General features: G+C 43.6%; 1 protein-coding gene and 1 long non-coding RNA gene across 3 annotated transcripts in view; one reads left to right on the plus strand and one right to left on the minus strand.

The window, feature by feature from the left end:
* oxr1a (oxidation resistance 1a) overlaps positions 1-21,797 on the plus strand; it is a 199,495-nt gene that overhangs the window by 59,193 nt on the left and 118,505 nt on the right. The gene's annotated exons all lie outside the window — the stretch shown is intronic.
* LOC109966653 (uncharacterized) lies at positions 9,754-14,500 on the minus strand. The gene is made up of 3 exons (XR_002275811.1): positions 14,265-14,500; positions 11,384-11,621; positions 9,754-11,271 (listed from the first exon to the last, which is right to left on the minus strand). It is a non-coding gene; the product is annotated as an uncharacterized LOC109966653 (long non-coding RNA).

Raw genomic sequence — 21,797 nt, forward strand, 5'->3', positions numbered from 1 at the left:
TCCCCATCAGCTGCCTCAGGTGTCCCACAAGCCAACCAGGCTCGAAAGGACTCCTTCTCCAGCTTGATGGCATCCCTTACTTCTGGGGTCCATCACCGGGTTTGGGGATTGCTGCCGCGACAGGCACCGGAGACCTTATGACCACAGCTCCGAACAGCTGCATCGACAATGGAGGTGGAGAACATGGTCCACTCTGAAGATCTTTCTAGGGAGTTCTGCTAAACATTCCCAACAGACCCTCACAATACATTTGGGTCTGCCGAGTCTGTCCATCTTCCTCCCCCGCCATCGGATCCAGCTCACCACCAGGTGGTGATCAGTTGACAGCTCCACCCCTCTCTTCACCTGAGTGTCCAAAATATATGGTGGGAGGTCAGATGAAACAACCAAATCGATCATCGACCTCCGGCCTAGAAAGTCCTGGTGCCACGTGCACTAGTGGACACCCTTATGCCTCAACATGGTGTTTGTTATGGACAAACTGTGACTAGCACAGAAGTCCAATAACAGAACACCAGTTGCGCTCAGATTGGGGGGCTGTTCCTCCCAATCAAACCCCTCCAGGTGTCACTGTTGCTGCCCACGTGATCGTTGAAGTCCCCCAGCAGAACAACGGAGTCCCCAGTCAGAGCGTTTTCCAGCACCCTTCCCAGGAACTCCAAGAAGGCCAGGTACTCTGCACTGCTATTCGGCCCATAGGCACAAATGGCAGTGAGAGACCTATCCCCGACCTGAAGGCGCAGGGAAACGACCCTCTCGTTCACTGGGGCAAATTCCAACACATGGCAGCTAAGCTGGAGGGCTATGAGCAAGCCTACACCAGGCCGCCGCCTCTCACCGTGGAGGTTCCAGAGCCCAAGCTGTGCGTGGAGGCGAGCCTGACTATATCTAGCTGGTACCTCTCAACCTCCTGCACAAGCTCGGGCTCCTTCCCCACCAGCAAGGTGACATTCCATGTCCCCAGGGCTAGTCTTCGTGTCCAGATATCAGGTCGTCGGGGCCCCTGCCTTCGACTGCTGCCCGATCCACTCTGCACCAGCCCCTTACGGATCCTCCTGCAGGTGGTGGGCCCACGGGAGGATGTCCCCACATCACTCGTTCGGGCTGAGCCAGGGTGGGGTCCTGTGGGGGGAGGCCCAGCCACCAGGCACTTACATTCGAGCCCTGACCCCTGGCCTGGCTCCAGGGTGGGGCCCCGGCTGCGCCATACCACAATCCTTGATTTAAATCTATTCATAAAGGGCTTTTTTGAACCACTCTTATTCTGACCCATCACCCAGGACCTGTTTGCCTTGGGAGACCCTACCAGGGGCATATAGCCCCCGACAGCATAGCTCCTAGAATCACTTGGGTACTCAAACCCCTCCACCACAATAAGGTGGTGGTTCAAGGAGGGGTCTTATCATATTGTATTGAAAGTAATTGATGAGACCGGGCTTTACATCAGAATCAGAATCAGCTTTATTGGCCAGATGTGTCGGACACATGAGGAATTTGACTCTGGTACATCGGCTCTCAATGTGTATGTACATATCCCCATGCAAGGGGTAAACAGTAAACCATCATAAGGCTGTGTAATATAACAAAATAAACAATATTAACAAGCAACAAACAGTGCAAACAATGCAGAATAAACAGTATAAAAAGGCAGTAAACAATGGAGACAGACAAAGGAATGCTCATTGTGAATGAGATAAATAGGAATAAAAATAGAGTACCGGTACATAGAGATAGAGACCTGTATGGATCTGTATAACATGTGCAATGTATATTTACAGGTATTGCACTGAGGGCTATTGTCCAGTCATACTGTCGTTGGTTAAGTGTTTATCAGAGTGACAGCCTGGGGGAAGAAACTGTCCCTGTGCCTCGTTGTCTTGGTGCACAGTGACCTGTAACGTCATCCAGAGGGGAGGAGTTCAAACAGATTGTATCCTGGGTGTGAGGGGGCTGCAGTGATCCTCTCCACCCTCCTTTTCACCCATGAGGTGTACAGGTCCTCCATGTTGGGCAGGCTCACACCAACAACCTTTTCAGCAGTCCTGACTGTCCGCTGAAGTCTGTACTTGTCCTGTTTGGTTGCTGAGCCAAACCAAACAGTGATGGAGGTGCAGAGGACAGACTTGATGATTGCTCTGTAGAACTGTATCAGCAGCTCCTGGGGCAGGTCGAACTTCCTGAAGTAGAAGTACATCCTCTGCTGTGCCTTGTTGATGAAGGTCCTGATGTTGGACGTCCACTTCAGGTCCTGGGAGATAGTGGAGCCTAGGAACTTGTAGGACTTTAACTGCTGATACAGTGCTGCCTAGTATGGGGGGTGTAAGGTGGGGGGGTTCTTCTTGAAGTCCACTGTCATCGCCACTGTTTTGAGCATGTTTAGTTCCAGGTTGTTGCGGCTACACCAGAGGACCAGTTGCTCAACCTCCCGTCTGTAGGCTGACTCGTCGTTGTGACCATCAGCAATGACCGTTGTATAATCAGCAAACTTTAGGAGCTTGTCAGAGGGGTCCTTCGAGATGCAGTCGTTAGTGTAGAGTGAAAACAGCAGAGGGGAGAGCACACATCCCTGGGGGGTGCCTGTGCTTATTGTCCGGGTGCTGGATGTGTTTTTCCTCAGCCTCACCTGCTGCTTCCTGTCACAAAGCTAATAAGCCACTGACAGGAGGGGACAGGCACAGTGAGCTGGGTCAGTTTGGAGTGGAGGATGTCCGGGATGATGGTGTTGAATGCTGAGCTGAAGTCCACAAAGAGGGCCCGTGCATAGGTCCCCGGGGAGTTGAGGTGATGTAGGATGTAATGCAGTGCACTATTAATTGCACCATCCACTGACTTGTTTGCCCAGTAGGTGAACTGCAGGGGGTTTGGCAGGGGGTCTTCGATGTCCTTCAGGTAGGCCAACACCAGTCTTTCAAATAACTACAGATGTCAGGGCAACAGGTCTGTAGATGTTCAGCCCAGTGATGGAGGTTTTCTTGGAGACTGAGATGATGGTGGAGCGTTTGTAGCAGAAGGGGACTTCACACAGCTCCAGTGACCTGTTGAAGATGAATGTGATAAGGGGGGCCAGGTGATCAGCATACACTTTCAGGCAGGAGGGGGTCACGCCATCTGGGCCTGGTGCCTTTCTGATCCTTTGTTTTTTAAAGAGGCCACGCACATCCTTTCCACAGAGTCGTTGCCTGAAACCTGAGCTTTCAGCTTTTCAGAGTAGTTCCTCTTTGCTGCTCTGATCTCCCTTGTCAGTGTGTTCCTTGCCTGGCTGTACAGAGTCCTGTCCCCACTTCTGTAAGCCTCCTCTTTGGCACGACAAAGCTGCTTGAGTCTTGCTGTGAACCAGGGCTTGTTGTTGTTGTTGTATGTGCAGAAGGACTTATTAGGCACACACACATCCTCACAAAAGCTGATATAAGATGTCACAGTGTCAGTGAGTTCATCCAGGTCTGTAGCTGCAGTCTCAAATACACTCCAGTCTGTGCAGCTAAAGCAGGCCTGTAGCTCTGACTTAGCCTCCTCAGTCCAGTGCTTCACTGTTTTGACCACAGGCTTCGCAGCTTTAAGTTTCTGCCTGTAGGTTGGAATAAGATGGACCATACAGTGATCTGAGAGTCTGAGGGCTGCGTGGGGGACAGAGTGATAGGCGTCTTTTATTGTTGTGTAGCAGTGGTCCAGTGTGATTTTGTCCCTGGTGGGACAGGTGACATGCTGTCTGTATTTGGGCAGTTCATGGGAGAGATTTGATCTGTTAAAGTCCCCTAGAACAATGAATGAAGAGTCAGGATGTTCTAGCTCCACGCTAGTTATCTGTTCTGCCAGGAGCTGTAGTGCGCTAGCGTGGGCCTGCGGCTTTAAATAGACAGCAACTAGGATGAAGCTCAAAAATTCACGAGGAGAACTGAAGGGTTTGCAGTTGATAAAAAGAGTCTCTAAGTTTGTGTTACATGTCCTCTGTAGCACTGTGACATCTGCGCACTAACCTTAATTTATGTAGAAGCAGATTCCACCTCCTCTCATTTTCCCGGACAGCTCTGTTACACGATCCGCTCTGTACACCTGGAAGCCCAGTACTTGTATCACGCTGTTCGCAATCTAGTCGCTCAGCCAGGTCTCCGTGAAGCATAAAGTAGCAGAGCGTGCAAAGTCAGAGTTAGTCCTGCTGACGAGCAGAAGTTCATCCATCTTGTTGACCAGGGAGCGGAGATTTGCTAGGTGGATAGACGGGAGTGGAGTCTGGGCCCCTCTCTGGCGTAGCCTCACCAAGGCGCCTGCTCGCTTTCCACACTGGCGTTTCTTCCAGATCCCCTAGATTGCAGCTGCGCCCCTGATCAGAATGTCCATTCAGCTTTCCTCATTCACAAAAAATGGAGAAGGGTAGTTTGGTGTGAGTTAACAGTTCTTTGGTAAATGTAATCCGGGATGGGCCGCAAAAGACCGATAAAACAAAGAAAAACGACAAACACAAGAGAGCGCGAGTAACCAAGGCTGCCATCACTGTCGGTGCCATCTTGTATCCAGGAACAGTCAGAGACACTGATGGTATTTTATGGTACATGTACTGTATGTGGTATACAGTACAGTATTTATGTACAGTGATAAGTTCATATTAGATGACCAGATGTATTGCATGTACTGTATTACTGAACAGAAAGCGGGTAGAAAATATTCAGTTATGCAGCAACTGTGTTCTGTATGTGCATCATTAGACTTTAATTAACAAGAACTGAGTCAAACATCAAGCCGTCCCTGGTAGGCTAGTGGTTAAGGCGCAGCGCTCTCGCCATTGCGTCCCAGGTTCGAATCGGGGTTGCATCAGGAAGGGCATCTGACGTAAAACACGTGCCAAATGTCAACATGTGAGCCGTCAGATTCGCTGTGGCGACTCCTAAACGGGAAAAGCCAAATGTGACTTTCTTTCTGAGTTAAACATCACTGTGGGTTGCTCTTGTCAGTATACAGTGTGTGTGTGTGTTCTTGTGGGGGAGAGGGAGTCACACGTTGAAAGCCACTCATGTGGAAACTGCATCACTCTGTGTCGGTTGTGATTAACATCGTGCCCCTCGGTGTAACAAGCATTTCATGTTAAACGTTTGTCATATAACATCCTCCATGTTGCCAAGTATGCCATACATATGATTCTGTCCCGCCTGTTTTCGGTCTCGTGCTTTTATTTTGACACAACTTCCTGTTACAGCTTTATCTCAGCTACGGACTTTTTACTTTAATCAGTACTCATTGTTTTCACTCCCTTATAGGCAGCTTCCACCCACCAGGAATTGTTCTAGACTCTAGCTCTGACTTTCCAGCATTTTCTTGTACCTGATACTCTTGTTCTGACCCCGGATTGCTTGTTTGACCACCGTACCTTGCCTTATCTCCCCAGATTCTGATTGCCTGTTGTGTACCGACCCTTGGATATTCCTTTTCTGACCTCGGCTGTATGTGTTTGCAGGCACTGTCCTTGGACTGTATTATCAACCCGATTGTGATTCTTGACTTTTGTACTATTTGTTTTGTTGTTGCAAGTAAAGAGACTATCCTTTACCTTTGTTCGTTGTTATAATTGAGTTCACTACAGACACTATTTGGCAGCTTCACTTGCCAAACCTGACAATACATATTATTTCAATGTCCAAAACTTTAAGTAAATCAGATATTTTTTCTGGCTTTGATCTGGCTTGTAAATGAAATGCTGTGTGTTCTTTTTTACCCCCACCCCCCCCAAAAAAGAATTTAATACTCACATGGCCTCCCTGTCTGATTATATACCAATGAGAATGCAGATGTTTCTCTGTCTGCGTAGACAGAGACTTGGCGGGATAAATTGGTATATCGGTCAAATAATTTCATTATGATAACACAGTGGAAGTTGAGATAGACCAACAATCCAGCCCTGTCGCAAACACCTATACTTCCCAATCAAAACCAGCTGTGTGGGGCAAACCAAAGATCCACTTCAGCCTCAAAGGTCCAGTATCTATCAAACTCTAGTCCAGTCCAGTTCTAAATTCTAAAACCCAGTTTGTTCTGGAGATAAATAAGCAGCTGCAGGAAAAGGCTAGTATTGCTTTCTACTTTTAAATCTTTGCCTCAAATCAATACATTTTTTCAGTGTTTCTGTTGTTGAAGAGTTTAGAGTAAGAGGATTGTTACTAAAATTCTTTCCTCTTGCTTTTGTAGTTTTTTTCATATGCAAAGCAAACAGTGAGAGCTTCCCAAATTGTTATCTACTACCATAAATTAACAGAGTACACAGGAGCATGGGATTTGTTTACTCAGTTCTTTTCAACGCAGCCAACAGCACTGGTGTATCTGCATGTTCCCCGAGGGGCTTCACCATGGAGTGAGCTAAACAAAACGGATGTGAATCATGGAGTGGATAAACTCATTAGCAACTTATCACTAAACAGACTCACATCTGCACTTCCATTTTTGGAGGGCGCTGAATTAGAAAACATGTATTTGTGTCAGGTGCTATTAGGTCAGACACAAAGAGAGGCTGTATCTGTCTGTTTCCATTGGCATCACAGACCAGCTATCAATACAGCGTCGTTCAGTGTGTTGGACAGCAACTCAGGGAGTGTGCGTGTTGTTTCTGTTTCTGAGGAGGGTTATAGTTGTCTGATCCCTGTTTGTGTTGTGAACCAGAAGTCCACACATTTGTTTGATTAGGAAGTTTGCAGGATATTTGCACTGATGAATTAATGGTGGCAGAGCAGTGGTGAAGAAGATGCTCTGGGGGGAGAAAAAGAGAGAGTGAGAAAGAAAAGACTAGAGAGAAGTTGTTGCTCCATCCTGCCACGCTCCACTCCCTGCATCAAAAACCCAGCTGGGGCAGACATCACTCACTCGACAGTGATGATGGGAATTGGGGAGAAAAGGAAGGACAGGAGGGATGGAGAGTCAGTGTGACAAGGACAAAGCAAAGACAGGCCACAAGCTTGCTGTGCTTTGGGGGGTGTTGCAGCATTCTGCACTGTGGTTTACGCCTTCCACATCAACACAATGCTGCTTCAACCAGTAGCCATTAGCAGCAACTTGTGAAGGAGAATGACTGCGTAATTCATGGGAACTTGAAGTCATGCGTCATCATGCCTTTTGATGACTTTTACGGTGCAGTAGGCTCTGAAAGTGTCACCCACACAGACACATCCTAATGCTTGCATCCTTATGAGAGCCTCCCACTGATGATTTCATGCATTCATCTGTATTTAATCATGACCAGTTATCTATACTTCGTTATCCGTTGACAAAAGCCAAGGTTCATTTACTCAAAATTGCTGTTCCTAAGGCCAAGACTTAATTGCCAAGTTTAAAGTAATAGTAGTAATAGTTCATCTGTGTATGGCAGATATGAAGCTAACTTATCTTAGCATATTCTCTAGACTGGAAATGCTGTGATTTTTGTGTGGATTAAGCAAAATAATGCATTGCGTGCTCCACACATGTGGGTGTATTTTATTATCTTTTGACTGAGCCAGTCTAGCTGCTTCCCTTTATTTCTAGTCTATGTACTAAAAGCAGAGACACACCAAGCCAACATGAAAGAACTAGCAGTGACTAAGGCTGACCTATGCGTCGCCTCACGGCAGTCGGTTTTGTGAGATGGCACTTGAACACACCGCACAGACTACAGCCAACAGCCAACTAGCACATATGTTCTGCTCCTGCATGACAGAAATAACTCCCCCTACCAGCAGTTGACAACATCTGTATTCACCATTTAGAAAGGGAAAGAAGAGGCAGAATGTGGAAGTACAGTATAAGTTATAAACTGTCCGGTCGGATAAGAAGTTGCAAATAAAACTGCCATTCTTTGCAGTTGGTCTTTTGGTTGTGGAAGAGGAAAAGAGGTTGTGAAGGAGAAAACCAAGGAGAAACTGCACCAAATGGGTGAAATCATGGATACTACAGTAAGAGGCTGAAGGGACTTTCTTGAACCTTTCTCTTCTTGTGCATTGATTGCTGACACCAATTCAAAAGGTCAAATCGGCTGAAAAGCCGCTGACAGGGACTGACTAGTGCCACGGGCTCTTCTCAAAACCCTTGTCCACCACAGTGACAGATTTTATTTTTTGATGGACTAACATCTTCAGCTGGAGTTAATCATTCAGCTGGAGAGATTTTACTGATCTGTGCGCTAGCGGTCTGAGGAGAAACAGAATGACAACTGGCATACCAAGAGGAGGAGGAATATTGAAGTGGTTAAACCTGTCAGCAGCATCTACTCCTGTCTGTTGCAGCCTCAAGGCACATTCTCAGTTTTTAAAATCAAACCGCATACTGTAGGTGTAAGACTGATTTGTAGCTGTGACACTTTGTGTCCACTGCATTAAATAAAAATATAACATTTACAAAGAGGATTGTCTGCCTGCTTTTTAAAGCACATGCTTTTGATGCTACAGCTGTGCACCTCAATTCACCTGCAGGGCCCTTTATTACTGCATACTCAGCTGTTAGTGACCTTAAACTAGATTTCCCAAATTTGTGTTGCTAATTGAAATCAAAACAGCTCAGAAGTTAATCTATAATGCGCTGACAATATCTTATTCTAGGCTATTGTGAGGAAAGTGTGATTACTGGTGCAGAACCGTAGGATGCTAACAGATGTCCCTTTGAGCAGAGCTGTTCTGGGAACATCAAGTGTATTGTAGCTGCCTGTGTGGTAGAGAGGATGTTCACTAAGTATTGCACAGATTCGTTCTCTCTCCCTCTCTTAGTGTGCATTCAGGCTGATCCGGTAAAAATGCAACTCCCTGCTGTGTTCAACACAAGGGGTTGTGTTGTTCAGGAGGGTGAGGGGTTGCAGGGCGAGTACTGTAGGCGTGAGTCACTTCAGTCATGTTTCCAACCCAGGAGTTTCTGTTGTGTTTTTGTTAGCCATGCTGCTAAAGTAACCTACTATACCTTAGCACCAATTCTACTACCAGTGTGTTGGCACTGATAGATAAAAACCATGTTTATCATCCAGTATTAACAAAAATGCATGGTGTGTCATTATGGGGCGTTAACTGTGGCCCAAGTTCTATGGCGCCAGACAGATGACTTTAGTCTTTGGCAATGAAAAATAAAGCTTGGCCAGGAAAACAAAACCGTAACTGAAAAAGCAAACATTGACCCTGAAGCATTTGTATTGAAAAAAAGGCAAATTATTATTATTTTTATCAGTAAATATACCGTTGTTTACGTATCTGTGGAGGAGAACTTCATATTAATTTATGCCACTGTGGCTTGTGGTACTGTCCACTTTCATATTTTGGCTCGAACATGTCAGGTAGGATTTGAAGTATTGTCATTGTCGAAGACATAACTTATTTGTCAGTTTTCTATTCCCCCATCAAGATGTGTTTCCCCTGTTCCAAGCTGAGTTTCATGTAGCACCCCCTTTAAGCGGTTGTGATTAGGATAATGTTAGGATTCAGGTTAGGGGAAACATCTCAATGGGGAAATAATTTCGACACAACACCAGCAGCAGGAGGTGAGCACATTTACGAACTATCCTCTCATTTTCAGGAAGAGGCTCTCTGGTTTTATTGTTCTGAAATAATTACAGACTATTGGGAGTTATGGGGGGTGCAAAGCTAATCTAGAGGTACCCAAGATTAAACATTAAATGGCTGGAAATGAGCACCCATGAGGACTTTAAATGCTGTGTCTTTCATATTTACTCCTGTTTTATCAGTCACAATCATGCAGCAGTCCTTTGTCTAATCCAGTGGTGAATGTCAAGTTTAATCTTTAATAATAATAATAATACTTGTATAGCGCTTTACAACTCTGTAGGAGCCCAGTGCGCTTCACAAAACAACAAATAGAAAAGAAATAACTAACAACATAGCAATAAGACCAAGAACAAGAAAAATAAAAACACAAGATATAAATCGAAGGCTAATGAAAGGCTTCCATATCAAATATAAGTATTAAACAACAAGCTAAAAGACATCAACATGATGCCATTGGAACAGATTAAGCACAAAAAGCCTGTCTAAAAAGATACGTTTTTTGTCTGGACTTAAAAAAACATAACTCAGTTATGGACCGTAACTCCGGCGGTAAGGAGTTCCAGAGCCTGGGGCCATATACGGCAAATGAACGGTCACCCCATTTTTTTGTACTTAGTCCACCTTTAGTCACCTGTTGTACCCTCAGTCTGCAAGGCAGCTTCACTGATGTATTAATGTGGGTGTTTATATGTGTATGTGTGTGCGTGTACGTGGGTGGATGTAACACACAGTAAATCTGATGTATAAATTTAGTTCATTTTCCATTTGCAGCATTAGGTTTTAATAGAGTCATTAACAAGGTCTTTTCAGCCATGTTATAGCCAGTTAATAATACATCCATGGTGATGAGGCTTGTTATTGTGGACATTAGAAGAGGAGGGCGTAAGGAGCACCATCCATCAAAGATATCAAAAGCGTCATGTTTCTTGCATTTAAATCCATCTAGATTATGATCAAATTGGTTATTATGCTTTAATATTGGCAATATAACTAAATAAATCAAAATGCTATGTAACCCTCTGTACTAGTGTCCCTGAGCTTTTTTCTGGCTTCACACAGTTTTGACTGTTTTTATCAAAAAAGGTAGGGTGCCTGTATACACTGTACATAGGAGGAGGGTTTTGCAAAGTGCATCGTGCACCTGTTCATTAACCTCATTGCTGTGAGCACACGATGCAGATGAACAACATTTTTATCAATTCTGATCTTTGTTCATGTGAACTGTGGTGGATGCATTGTGACTGAACAATGCTCAAAGAGACTTTAGTAAGAAAATCAACCTGAAACAATAACAGTGAGGGGGTAAATCATCCATATTAGCTTATGTAGCTCTGGTAAAGATTCTCAAACCACCATATTTATAAATCTGAATTTAGATCATATGTGATTGATGCAGTTTCTTTCTACAAAGAGGTGAGCAATGTCTTTCAAACCTTCAGTAACTCAAATGTTTTCCTTGTACTTCTACTACAAAAGGGCAAAGTGAGAGGTCCCTGGGGCAACTTTACATTGTATTAAACAAGATGCCTTCAGTTGCAAGATTAGTTTTTAAACATTAACTATATGCTTATTCCATTAATGAATGTGCAGTTCAATCCTGAGGAGCAGGCTTCAGCGTTTCAGTAATGATTTGGTGTGAGAGTCTGTTTGGTCTGACTGACAGCCGCCTCCGGGAGCCTCTGTATTCATTTGCCACATCCAGCTCAGCTGTCTCTTTCCATTTAGGAGGTATTCTTTCTCTTACCACTCCTAACACCCTTGTCTTCCTCTTGTTCTAGAAAGTGGGAAAATAAGAAAGAGGAGAGGTTGACTGAGGTGAGAGAGATGTGGAGGTGGAACTATGTTACTGGGTCATCCCAGGTAACACCAGTCACTCAGTTACTTACATTCCGTACTTCTGCAGCTACAGTACAGTACTGCTCCTTGTAAAACAGGCCCAAGTGCAGCTGCAGCAGAAAAGGACATTAATAATCGATGCTCAGTTAAGCCTGTGAATAGACATCCTGATTTATAGTCCATGATGTCTTTTTACAGCATGCAGGATATGTGTGACCTAATCAGCTGGTGCCAGTGATACCAGCAGTTACAGATGTTGGTGCCTCCAGCCAGTCACTGCTTCCTATCCTGCAATGAGCAGATGTTCAAGTGAGAGCACGGTCACAAAACAGTGAACACAACCAGTGCATGAATCTTATGACTGTGGGAAGTTCAGCATTCAGGCACAGGGAACAGACAGTAGACTATGAACCGTAGCACAGATAATAAAACCATTTTGTAGGGTGATGAAGCAGTGTGCCATGATTTTTTTGGTGCCGTGGATTGAAACATTTTTTTTATTAACTGACCTTTGATTTTATAAAATGATTCTGTTTCTCTTGCTGTCTACAAATAGTCCCCCAAACCATTTCTAAAACTTTAAGAATGGGTCACAAATATCTTTCTTCTTGTTAAGTTCGCTCGGACACGGAGGTGAGTGAGGAAGAATAGACTGACCCAGGTAGCTGACTTCGGTGCAAGCAGTGCTAAATTTATTTACAGTTACAATCACAGACAGGTAACTAGACAGATGAAGGGAGATGGAGTTTAAGGCAGGATCTTAGGGAAAACACGTAAGGACTAGGATTCATAACACTGGTAGGAAACAAAAAAAATAACTAGCAAAGACGGGCCTGAGAGTTGAGAAAGAACTGGCAAGGGAGTGAACGGTGAGCAGGGTATAAGTAGGGAGGAACTAATCAGGTGCAGCTGGTGATAATCAGGGGAAGTGAAGCAGGTGTGCCAGATGGTGTAATCAGGGTGAGGGAGCCAAAACAGAGTGAGGGGAGTGAGAGAGGCAGGTGCAGCCGGGCAAACCTGACACACCCCCTTTGTTTGTTTGTTTGTTTGTTCTTCTGTGTGTTTGTTTTTATTTAAACAATTTGCTAAAATAGCTGGGCATTGTAGTTTTTAGTAGATTTTTCACAAACAAGAGTAAACTGTGTATTTTATGGATGATGAATTTGGTGCTACTATTCACACCAGCGGGATGGGAACCCATGTTCAGATTCTTCAAGGCAAGAACAACATATGGATTGTTTATGTACATGTAATAGATTCTGGACAAACCATGAAGCTCTATAGTACAGAAAACACGATATACTGTATCAGGCTTTGGAAACACAAAACATACTTGCTAAATGGATTAATTCTTTGTTGGTTTTGGGGGTTTTTTTTGGCAATAGGAAACGTATAGAATACCACTACTTAGTGTGTAGTATTAATGAGCTCCTTACAATGCACGGTGGGTTTCACCCCAAATCCAGCATCCTGGGACTGTACACTAAGCGGAAGGAAGGAGGCCGTAGTGATAGATGTAGCAATCCCAAGCGATGGCAACATCAGGAAGAAGGAACAAGAAGCTTGAGAAATACCAAGGGCTGAAAGAAGAGCTAGAAAAGATGTGGAAGGTGAAGGCACAAGTGGTCCCCGTGGTAATAGGAACACTGGGGGCTGTGACCCCTAAACTGGGAGAGTGGCTCCAACAGATCCCAGGAACAACATCTGAGATCTCTGTCCAGAAGAGTGCAGTGCTAGGAACAGCTAAGATACTGCGCAGGACCCTCAAGCTCCCAGGCCTCTGGTAGAGGACCCGAGCTTGAAGGAAGGAATACAAGACCGCCCCAAAAGTGGGGGGCGAGTGGGGAATTTTTATATATATATGTATATGTGGCAGCAGAACCAAAGAACTGGGAGTTCTTGTGCTCTGCAACAAAGGCTTAGCGGGCCCATGTCTGGTTCACCCTGCATGTGCTTTGTGCGTAGAGCCTGTCTACACAAAGTCATTGGAGCTGCTCTTTACTGTTCCAAGGATATGATGCAAATGAGATGGACGGGGTCTCACACTGGGGGTCCTTGTTCTAATTAGAGTGGGCAGCCAATCAAAGGCTAGTGCTTTGACAAATGAGCATGGTTTCACAGCCAGCTCTGCCCTGGGTCAGATGGTATGTTTATATATGACTGTGTCTGTCAGACATACATAAGCAGAAAGCCAGAGGAGAAGGATTTTAATTTCAAAATGTATTTTTTTTCCCAGAGTGGGGCAACAGTTACACAAGGTCACCATGAATCACTGCACCCTCTGCCCACAAGGATCCCAAAGCTTGTATAACCAGATAGCCTAATTAGTTGAACAGTAAATACAGCAGGCAAACAAAACAAATGATCATAAAAAAGTTCTTCTCTGACCAAGGAGCATGCATTATCCATTTATCTTTCACTGAGTTTTTCCATTCCTTAAAGAAATAGTTCAGCATTTTGGAAAATATGTGCATTGGCCTTCTTTTTAAGGTATTTAAAAGATTGTGATGTATATCTATCTTGTTACGTCCTAAGCTAGAGTCAAGATACTGTTAGTGTAGCCCCATGTGAATTAACATCTAATTAAGTCTTTGCATTGACTTTGTATGTGATCACCTGACCAGAATGTTGTCTACCTATAATAAGTACCAAAAGATATTCATTCCAAGAAGCCTCTATTACTGCTCTGTAAAGCCTACTATTAGAAAGAAAAGAAATAGATGTTTTCTGACTGCACTTCAATAAGTTAACTAAACACACCAGCTAGTATTCTCAGGCTTTACATTAATTGTTGCAGTTAGCAATTGTGGAAAACACAATGACATGTTTGACAAATACACTTCTGTAGCTCTGAGATATTAGTGCATATTAGTCTTTCTAACAAACTAGATGCAATATGGGAATCCAATAACTGTGATAATTAAAACTCACCTTTTCATCTCTGCTGTCTCACCTGCCCCTCCTGCTCTGTAATGTTCTAACATAATGTTGAAAACTGCCGATACTCAGAACCCCTCCAGATTACTGTAGCACCACAAGCCACAGTGGCATGACGTTACAGCCACTACTTCTTCTGACCAATCGTGTTGCTGCTTGTCGTCGGCGCTGAGCAAATGAGTGCATGAGAGCAGGGCTGAGGCTAGCAATGATACTGCAGTAGTAACAGTCCCAAGGCCCTGTAGATACTCACTGACTCAAAGGCTGAGGGCTGTGTATGACTGAGGAGCTGATGGGGTGTGTTTGTCACCAAGATGAGGACAAAGAGAGCATGCGTGTTTTTTTTCTGTGCGTCTGTATTTACTGCTTGAGTAACACAGACAGCCAGAAAGCCATTCCCCAGAGGCCAAGCTGAAAACATAATAAAGCAATGACTTTTTTAAAATTCCTTTTTCCCTTCCTACCTTGTGTGAGCTATGATAACTCCTCTGCTAGTCAAGTGAAAGGCTGTGGCTGTCTGACAGTGTTGGCAGATGCTGCAAAGAGGTGGAGATATTACAAAATGCAGCGCAAGGGTTGGTTAGCTGGCAAAGTATTTAATATGTGCTGGTGTCTTCGACTGGTGTTGTTTTAGCATCTGTGCTTCATGTGATCAGTTAAAGGTGGGTTTAAGTGTGCAAACCGGTGCCTGGGGAGAGACCTTTTGTTTAAACCCAGTCAGGCAAGTACCACATACTTTACCTCATTACATTCATTTTGGCACCTGATTTTAGTTTAATCTTAGTTTTTTGACAAAAATGTGTACTAGATATTTTAGCATTCAGCGTGTCCTAAGCATTTGTAGGCTTCGGCTGTCACCATCTTTGTTCTGTATAGTTACCGTGGTTACAGGTGTTGTTCTCCTCTTTCACAAGGTTGGTGGAAAAGGCTGTTTATTTGTTCCCTCTGCTCATAATTCACAAGCTGAATTCACTCACATTTGGGCTGAAGTCCTGTTCGCTGGGTTCAGCTTGAGAGGAGAAGCTAAATCATCATAACATTATATTTCTGTAGCCAACATCTATACTAATAGCTTGGGCTTTGTCCTGACAGCACAAAGCAGGTGCAGCGTTTTATTTTTTTGCTTTGGTGTTTTTAGTATATTCCTGCCATGAATGAATCCGCTTACAGTGAATTGGGAGGAGAGGCACAGCTGAGGTTTATCCTGATTAGGCAGCACAGTACAGTTTGGTGCTCCTCCAAAAGTGTGTGTTAAAACCTGCTCAGACCACCTTTTATCACAAATGCAGATGCATTTGCTTACAACAGTCTAGACTGGAAAGCATGAGAACCGGTTAATTTATTATGAAAATGTTATTATAAAATAATTCCTTGGACTAAGAAATGAATCTTTTCTTTATGGACCTCAATCTGTTATTTATTGAACCCATCTAGGAAGTGTAAGGGGGGTTGTTTCAATGTAAAAGCTGTGCATTTAAAAGTTGACTTGATATAAGTTGTTTCAAAGGTAAAGGTATTCATTATGCAAATCAACAACCCTTGTGAGTGTTTTTTTCACAATTTCACTATTATTACTGATAATACATGGATACAGTAGGTAAGCAGCATTTTAGAAGTCACAGTTAAACAACACAATACAGAATATTATTTGTCCATACCTGTTAGAACAGTACATGGTTTGGATTAAGATTACTACTTTGTTAATGTCAGTGGACGTTTGTTCTCATGGTTCTGATTGGTCATGGTTAAAGGAAACCAACGTTGACTGTCATTTGTGAATGGGTAACAAACAGTGGTGTCCCGTGTTAAACCCCAGCATCTGATGACTTGTCCTTTAGCACCAACCTAATCATTATGCTCTAATTTCCACAGGAACAAATGACTGTAGCTGTAGATAAAGGTGATGGAGTAAAATGTGCAACATTTCACCTTCAAAATGAAATGAATAAAATAGAAATGCTCCAGTAAAGTAGCAAGTGAGGCATCATGCATGCAATGCTAGTTACTTTCCATCACTGTACTTATATCCTTGAAAATTAATAATCTTATTGCAAATTAATATCCAATAAAATGATGATAAATCAGGTTTATAATATAGATGTGATATCAAATAGCATAGAAAACCAAAAGGAAATAATGAGATACCTCAGTCAGCCACATGGTCATTCAGTGGGTTCCCCAGCTGTATGCAGATCTCACTTTATGGAATTACAACACAACAGCAAAGACTAAAACTCACACACAGCTTGTCACTTTTTTATTCTCCCATCCATGCAGGCTACAAAAATCAGCCTTTGTCTGCCTTCACCAGTGGGAAACAAAACATAAGATAGAAAACAAAAAGGTTGGTGCCAGTCTAAAAGAATTTTTTTTAAAGGTGGGACAAGCGATGGCACAGTGGTTAGCGCCATTGCCTCACAGTGAGAAGGTTCCGGGTTCGGGCCCCGCCTGGGACCTTTCTGTGTGGAGTTTGCATGTTCTCCCCATGCTTGCGTGGGTTCTCTCCGGGTACTCTGGCTTCCTCCCACAGTCCAAAGACATGCAGCTTAGGTTGATTGGTGTCTCTAAATTGCCCATAGGAGTGCATGTGCGTGTGTGTGGTTGTTCGTCTATGTGTTAGCCCTGCGATGGATTGGCGACCTGTCCAGGGTGTACCCCGCCTTCGTCCGATTGCTGGCCGGGATTGGCTCCGTGACCCCGTTCAGGGACTAAGCGGTGAAAAATGAATGAATGAACAAGCGTTTGTCGAACAGGAGATGTGTCAGGAATGAAAAATTACATACAGCAACTGTGGATATTCAGCTTGGGGGTTGTTGTTGTTTGTGCGCGCGTGCACTCATGTGCACGTGTATATTCTAAACATAAAGTATTATGTTTAGAAATTTCATGTTTGTTGACATTTGTGACTTTGGTCACGGTCAGATCACATTTCATCACCGATTTATGCATAAAACCAGGAAATTGCAAACAGTGCCATTACTTTTTCTTACTACTGTATCTCACATATCACTAATGGGAAGACTCTAATAAATAATTAATGAGACAGGAAGGTGGGTTTCACTTTCTATAGTGTGTTGTTCAACTTCAGCTCAAGGAAAGGCATTTCACCCATGATTTTAACCGTGCATTCTAATGTCTAATGACAAATGATTGGTTCCAATTAAATAAGACAATCACACCTGAATCCAGGTTATCACTTTTCAGTTCAGTGGACCTTTTATGCACTTTGTGGCTGGGCTTTAGCTGCCAGTCTCACTACTTTCATCCAGAGGCAGCCCAAGTTTAAAGCCTCATTGGTCAAAACCACCACATAACCCTTTGACACAGAATTGCTGCTCTGGCATTTAGCAAGGGCAGATGAGTGTAATGCAGCGTAGAGCTCCATACATCATTATGTGGAGGTGTCTGACAGCAGAGCAGAGAGAGACGAGGTCTAACCGTATTTCATTAGGTGCCTGGATGTAACAGAGGGCCTCATTAACATGCATGGCCAGAGGTTGTTGTTGCCCTCTGTCTCTCTGTGTGTGTGTGTGTGTGTGTGTGTGTGTGTGTGTGTGTGTGTGTGTGTGTTGGTATCAGGAGCACGGCTTTAGTCAGGCAGTCTCAACGGCAACTGAGTCATTCTTATTTATTAGGCTTAAAGTAGTCACAGCTGTCCGCTTGTTTTGTTATGACCACCTGCCTGCTGGCACCACGCAAGAACTGAAATCCCAGCATTATATTTCAAATAGTCATTTGATACAAGTCTGAGGGATGGCATAAAGATGGGAAGATGTCGACAAGAGATGACTAGGACATACTCTGAAAATTATTCTCTCAGGATTAGCAGTCTGTGTTCTTCTATGTAAATCTAATGAGTCCTCATCTGAGTTTCTTATTAGAATAACAAATTCCTCATTAGTTGTTCTAATTCATTACTGATTAACCAGGGCTGTCAAACAAAGAGGCTATGACTGGGTAACTTCAAGTCTTTTTTGTGTACTGACTGAAATGTTGAAATGTTTTTGTACACACTGATCGGACACACTTCCACCTTAACATCTGTGTTTATGAAGCTCAAACTGTTTCCGTTTGTATAATGTATAAATTCTGTTATATGTTTATTATTGAGGTCGTAGTTAAAGGTGGCGTATGGGACTATATTATATTCAGAGGTGTCTCTATATTTTTGTCCTCCCTAGTTACATACATACATGAGAGGGTCAACATATTAGAAACACCTCTGAATATGATGTAGTCCATGATATATGTATGCAGTGTACAAGGATAACATCATCTGCCCATCTTAAATACATTGCAATAGCTCAACACAGGCATGTGATCCATGAGTCCTTATTTTCCTATACCCACAGGAAACTGCATCTGTACATTTTGGGTACATCCTAAGTATCTCATATGATCATTTCTACGTCCTTGGTCCTTGGTCCATTCCAAGTCTCTTATATTGGCTCTGAGGAGTGAGGAGGCTGCTGGAGGAGCCATGACTTAGGATACATGAGACCATTCTTAGCAGAAATCTTTTATGAGCTGCCACGCCCCTTTATCAGAAATCAGTTGGTGATTGGACGCTTCAGATGAAGGACAGGAGGAAAGGACATCCCGTGTTGTCAACGTTTCTTTGAGTCTTCTCTCCTTTCTTGGTTTCCTTGCGTGTTTTCTTTGCATCTTGCATGGGCGAGACTAAGACACAAAGAAAATATGCAAGTGTGAGAGAAACGATGGTGCTTATAAGAAACTTGAGATGTTCCCTCTGTTAGCCCCTTGTGCCTTCATTAAATGGGCCTCTATGCATTAAATAAATGTGATTGGTTTTTTCCTTCCTTGTTGTTTCAATGTTACATAAGCGGCATTCAGAGTATTGGGACTCTAAGGCATCATTGCTGTCAGATGGGTCATTATGCTGCCAGTACTGTAGCAGAGTATGACGTCAACCCAGCCTTCCCCACTGGCTTTATATAGCACAACACCCTCTTTGCTGCTATATGTAAACACCAGTTCCCTAGAATAAAAAGGTGTTATGTTACTGCAAGACAAGGAGTGGGAAGCGAAGCAGAGGAATGGAAGGCAACACAAATGCAGCACGCTATTTTTAATAGGTCTAATCCCTCTTAGTAGGGGAGCGATAAGCATGTTTTGACTTAGCCCCAAATTTCCTGTTGTTTATGCATCCTTTGCCAAACCACGTGGATCTCTGTAGAGTCAGATAACCTTAGTGATGCCGGTTTGGCAGGATTGCAAATATATTGCTGCTGCCTGGCTCAGGTCAGATCACAATAGTGAGTCTGTGTGCCTTCAGTTTTCCCTCCCTCTCTTCATCTTTGTGTATGTGTTTGGTCCTGAATAGGAATAATTTGTCAGAGCTGGTGGCTATGCGCCTCTCATTCTTCTCTGGTGCTCATGAGCTCTTTGCTTTTAGTGGTGCTGGATATTGGTGCAGTCATGGCTCAAGATGAAACCTATTTCCACAAGGAAAAAAAACACCCCACATTAACCCAAAAGTGTCACAAGGAGCCAGTTCCTTGCTGGTCCAAGAGGAAAAGCCTCTTAATCTTGCTGCAATAGCCTTTTTCTGGGTTGGAGAAGGGTGTGTTTGTGGCAGTATCAGTGCGGTTAATAGAAATAGCTTCCCATTTCAGCATTACATGCTTTACCCTCTGACAAGACACTTGTAGTACATTTCTGTCTTGTGTTTTTGAGTCCTGCATATACTGAAGGACCAGTCACACCTACTTTAAATTCAGACTGACTGTGCAACAATGAGAAAATTTTGTTTGCACAATTTGACACCCAAGGTTTCTGATCACGCCAGCAATGCTATTTGATTCTAATTGTGTAGCTCGGTGTAACAGATACAAATAATTTTGTGCAAAATGTGCCAGTTTTGGCTCAGTTATCATCACAGAAGACTTAATAGGAAGCTGCTGTGAAACTTGTGTTCATGATTTAAAGTGTACAAAAGTGTCACTGAAATTAAAAATGCTTATTAAAAAAAAAAAACATACTGAACAGTATTTTTCACATTTTGTCATACAGGTGACATCCTCATGCACATGCAGCCATCATCTTTCATGGGTCCTTATAGGTGAAGAGTGAGAGCCAGGACACTGCTGGCACAGAATGAGACTGTGGGGGGTGCTGGCACCACGCAGCCTGTAAACAGAGGAAAATGCCGACCCTACAGGACATGTACTGTAGCAAGATAAAATAAAACAAACATTATTAGAGAAATGAAAGGGGAATGGCTGGAGTCAGTGAGGAGAAATACAAGCTGCTGTTTCACCTGACATCATGTTAGAGGAGTCAGCCGGGAGTTTTGTCATGTCAGTTTAGTTCAGTGATTGCTAATTGTTAGCACTGACTTAATAAACCAGGCAATTTTAAAAAGGTACAGTATAATGGTAAAAGTGTAAACACTGTTATAAACATGACATTATGTTATTACAGTAGCATCAAATGACATGAGATTATATTACATTAGGCTTGTCCCATTAGGGAAACGGGTATAAGTCACCAACAAAAACCAGTAAATTTAATGAGGCAGAGAACTTTGTTTCAGTTTTAAATTTTTCACAGAATAAAAGATTAATTTATTTGCATTACAGCAAATAAAATGTTAAATGTTTCATATGTAAGGAAACATGGTGAACATGGTGCTGCCCCAGGCAGACGTGTTTGCGCGTTCTACTCTCAAATGCCGGCTTTTTCTTCATTTTCTTCTTTTTTGTGTGTGTTTTTTACTTTTTCTGCAGTGCACAAATGCCATGCACTGCTATCATAGAACAAACAGGCATTGTTGGATATCGCCAACTCACCCAGCCACTGGGAATTTACTGGTTTCATACAACCAGAGCTACAACTCATTATTCGCTCCCGCAACAACAACCACCATCACCCCCAGGAAGCCCCCGAAGCACCAGGCACAAGCAAGCAGACTGAAATCAGGAGAGCGAACCGGAGACAGAGATTCAAACGGGGCAAGAGAGGAGGGGTCCATGATAGGCTAAAAGCTCGTGCTACCCAACCGCCATTACCCAGCCTCTTCCTAGCTAACGTACAATCTCTGGAAAACAAATTGGACGAGCTAAGGGCTAGGATTACAACACAACGGGAAATGCTGTGCTCTAATTCTCACCGAGACTTGGCTTTCTGACAAAGCCCCAGACTCCGTGATTCAGCTAGAGACCCACTCTATACTGTACTTCCCAAATATTACCAACATGTGAACATTCCCACCCGGGGCAAGAACACTCTGGATCATGTTTACAGTAACATACGTGGTGCATACAGGGCTGCACCCCGCCCCCACCCTGGACGCTCAGACCACATTTCTTTGTTCCTGTATCCAGCTTACAAACAAAGACTGAAACAAACAAACCCTGTCACCAAACAAATTAAACTCTGAACCTCAGAGACTGAAGGCACCCTGCAGGACTGTTTCGCCCAGACAGACTGGGATGTGTTTAAAGCTGCAGCCACCTCAGAGGACTTTTCTGTCAGCGTACAGGACTATGCTGAGTATGTGACCGG

The sequence above is a fragment of the Monopterus albus genome, unplaced genomic scaffold, assembly GCF_001952655.1.
Source record: "Monopterus albus unplaced genomic scaffold, M_albus_1.0 scaffold116.1, whole genome shotgun sequence".
In the NCBI taxonomy this organism is placed as follows: domain Eukaryota; kingdom Metazoa; phylum Chordata; class Actinopteri; order Synbranchiformes; family Synbranchidae; genus Monopterus; species Monopterus albus.